The sequence below is a fragment of the Pteropus vampyrus genome, unplaced genomic scaffold (genome assembly GCF_000151845.1).
Source record: "Pteropus vampyrus isolate Shadow unplaced genomic scaffold, Pvam_2.0 Scaffold27, whole genome shotgun sequence".
Lineage (NCBI taxonomy): Eukaryota > Metazoa > Chordata > Mammalia > Chiroptera > Pteropodidae > Pteropus > Pteropus vampyrus.
The window spans coordinates 4,603,764-4,608,156 of NW_011888808.1; positions in this window are offsets into that span (position 1 = coordinate 4,603,764).

Below are 4,393 nucleotides of genomic sequence, written 5' to 3' on the forward strand. Positions count from 1 at the left end.
ATATTTATCTTCTTCACATCTTACCACATAACATACTTTTTACTTTCCTACTGTTACTTCAAAAATTTTCAAGCTGCGACATACTAAATGCTTTGGAGAATGGAGATGTTAATACTCTGAAAGCTGCATTTTATAGACTTCTAGTGTTTACCCAAGTTAATATAGTTACATAAGTCGCTTATTCTACTAATCAGCACAGAATATTACGTTTTGAAAGAATAAATTTTGTAGATTCAAGGGATTAAACATTAATTTAGAAAAATAAAATTAATCAATGCCTTTATATTCTAGAAATCTTAGATAAGTGAAGAAGACATGATATTGAATGTAGCTGACAATATATAGGTAATAAATTTAGTCAATTATGATTGGAGTCTTATCAGTATATATTAAGGGTATTTTTGGTATCTGAGATCATACATCTTAATAGTAATAGGAAGTTTTTTTAATAAAGAAATAGATATCTTTTTGTTACTATCTCAAATAGACACAACCTTTTTCCAATTATTGTATTTTAAACTCAAAAGAGATGAAATAAATTGACTGCTGTCTTTGGGGCTCACAGTCTTTATTTAAAAGGAAAATCAATAAATTACCGCTCTCCTTCTCGCTTTTCAATTTTAAACCCTCTCATTTTGCTTCCTTCAGTTTGTAAAACACTATGAAACCTAAAACCCACCATGTAGAAAATATAGAAAGGGCATGTTTTAAAAAGTTGTTTGCTCTCAATATAGTATATACTTCTGTTTTATATGTAATCCACTGTAAGTGTCATATCATTAAGTCTAAATATATAACACCTACTTTAATGATTTTTTTTCTGAACTAATTATCTATAATTTTAATAGTAATAGATTAAGAAGTAGTCATTTTATACCATATAGACATTATAAGTGAATTTGTATATAATATCTCTGCGTTTAAAATATTTCGATAAATTTACCACTATATAGAAGTATTTCAGTGAGTTGCTGACCATACATAGATCGAGTGCACAATACTATACATGCATTTAGACAAGATGAAGTTTGCTTTTAAATTAGGTCTACTCATTTCAATACTGCTCTGCTATTTTTAGTTTTTTTATCTAATACTTCAGGTAAATAATTAAATAATTAAATAAATTCAAGTAACATTTTTAGTATTGTTGAAAGTTTCATATAATCTCTCAATATCTTTTTGACATCTGCTTCCAGAATCAACCACTTTCAAACCATATAGGTGTATTAACTGGTATTTACCTACATATTTCTAAATATTTTTGTTCTCTTGACTCAATTTTATATATAACTTTTCTTTTATGAGAGTAAAAATTCTAGTTCAAATAGTATGAGTCCACTGCTTCTTCATTCATATTAAACTGTGAAGCACAAAACTAATTAGAATATCTGCCCATGTATGTGTGTGTGAGTGTGTGTGTGTGTCTGTGTGTGTGTGTGTGGTGTTGAGTGTACACTGCTGGTCTTCAAATAAGGCATTTAATCTATCAGGTTCACAGCAGGTTATCTATTATGCCTCCAATTCCTGAAACATTACTTAGTTCTATGGAATAAACCAGTTTAAACACACCCACCAGGCTTAGCTTCATTATCTCATTGTTATTTGTTCTTTCTCCCTCCTTCATTTTTTGTCTTCATGTAGTATGATTTGGGGGAAACTGACAACTTTTAATTTTTGTCAAATGTGAAACAAATGTTTCATTTTCTTTTATGCTGTGTTGGTTTTAGGATGATTTGAATGAGGAAAAAAAGCTGTATAAAATTTATGTTTTGCTATATTGAACTCAGAAATCTTCAACATTTTTACTTGATGTAATTGTCATTCTGTGAAACTGGCGAGTAAATGAGTAGTCCACATGAAGACTATAAATTAGAGGTAGTTCACAAGCACTGGCAAAATGAGTTGGGTCGTCTAATTCATTAAGCGGCGTCAGAGTTCTAGTGAAGGAAGGGGACTTTGTTCTGCATAGCTTTAACAGCAGAATTTAACAGGATAGCACTGAACTATGCTACTGATCTATGCCTGAAATGTCAGGCTGTGTGTTCATTTATGACATGTGCATTTAAATTTTTTTTTAATCTTAGGGGTGAGGTTTTTTCAACATACATATATGCATAATATGTGGTAAATACGCATATATGCACCACAGATGTTAAATTTCTATTATATTTTGCAATGCAGTCAATAGGAATTTGAAGCTATGACAAAAATAATATAAGTTTATAACAAAATAGAAATGAAGAAAAAATGAAGAATGAAGAAAAAAACAGAAACTTAAGATTTGATAATACCATTAAATTATCTGTGAATATTATCATCCGCATAGTATTTCAGATTATATTTTGAGTTGATTGCCTCTACAAACTATATTAATCCCTATTAAATAAAAGTATGATGATTTTAAAATTCATTTCTAGGTTACTGTGGAATAAAATTGGTGACATTTTTCATTAAATCTCTTAATTACTCTACCCCTGGATTTCCAATGTTTATAAACCATATTGCATTTTTTCATAATTTCTCTCACCATTTGCTAATTATCCTATACATTGTGAAACAAATATCAAACACAGTAGTTAAATGACACTGAGTTAATTGGTGGAATCATAATATTATTTTTCTTTTGGATTGTGTTCCCCTTGAATAGCAAAACTTACTTATTTTGGGATGGTAGGGCTCTAGGCGTTATTTAGAGATTAGTAGTCATTATGAAAAGAATACTTAATCTAAATTTTTAATTTCCAAAAGAAAAAAAATATGTTTTAGTTTTCTCATGATCTTTTTGAAGTATTCAATTTATTAATTGTAATGGTTTATTCAATTAATTTAAATGATTTGAAATTTTATTATATATAGCTCATTAAGAATTATTACCTTGTTTGAAATTTTAAGCTGCTATAGCAATGTTCAACAATTGTCATAATTGTTTTATACATTAATGTAAGAAGAATGCAAATAATATATTTTATATTTATATGAACTCAAACCAATGTGTTTAAGTCAGTATTCTTTTTTCAAAGTTGTTTTTAATGATTTTATCTAGTAGGTAGAATTTGAAATTCAATTTGAAATTCAGAGTTTGCCGTTTTACAAGTAGTTCATTTACCTCTTCTTAAAACTTTAATCATAGGGTTTAACTCTTAAAGAGTATTGGATTATAAGTATCAAACTCATCTGCAAATCATTTTATTGCTTTATTGTTTCCCCTTCATTTAATTGAATTCTCTCGAGTTTAATTAGGTTTAAAGCATAGATTATAGAAAGACTATGCTTGTTTAATGCACACATTCTCCCAAGTGGTCTTTACAAATTCCCTAATTTTATTTAGTGGATATTCAATCACCTTACTAATTACTAGAAGAAAATAGCTCAAAGCACATTCCCTACTGATGGTTGATTAGTACTATCATCCTATTATAGAAAATACAGCATAATTAAGCTAAGAAGTTAGTAAAGCTTACAACATAATTATTATCCAGCGTTTTTAAAGAAATGCAATAATATCCTACTTATCTTGTACTTATATTCTTGTCCAAGTGTAAAATTGGTTTAATTGCTAATATACTTTCAGAAATTCATATCCAAACAAATGAAATAATCTAAATGTCCTACAAATTTATAATTACTTTGTAAAGAATCTACATCCAGTGAGACTGTTACTTTTCATAGTTCAAACATATATGAAAAAGCTGAATATCACTTCTTGATTTTTTTCAAATGAAATTATATTGGAGATTGTCAATTGGTATAAATAGGCTCCTTAAATAAAACCTCAAAATTTAAATAAATGTAATTTTTGCACAGGCCACTTTTAACTATGTTCTTATGTATCTGCATACTTATTTACAAGATGTGTAGACTCCGACATGTTAAAATATCAACTCAGATTAATAAAACAATAAAATATCAAAAACTTGAAATCTAAAAATATATATAAGGAATAGAATACATGCTTTGGTTTTTAGAATTTTCGTCATTTTAATAAATTACTGCTTTAACCCATCCCCTCTATTTTATTCACTCCAAAATCCATGATTCATAATGTAAGAAGGCATAATTTTCTAAAACTACATGTATTATTCATCTTTTTTGCTATAGTTTTATAGTTGTATAATCCACAGGAAAAAATATATTTTTTATCTTGAGATTTCTTTTGTAGCTTAATAAAAGAATTTAATTGGTGAATATTGAGAGTTATAAAATGTCTATTTTCAAATTGCTGACTGTAGAAGTATATGATATTCAATAGATCATACTTATTTATATTTGCTAAAAGATTACATAGTCACTACTAAGTTTAATTAACTAACAATGTGTACTCTTTATATACATTATGTATAGATATATAAGGATGTATACATATAATAATGTATATACACATATAATAATGTGT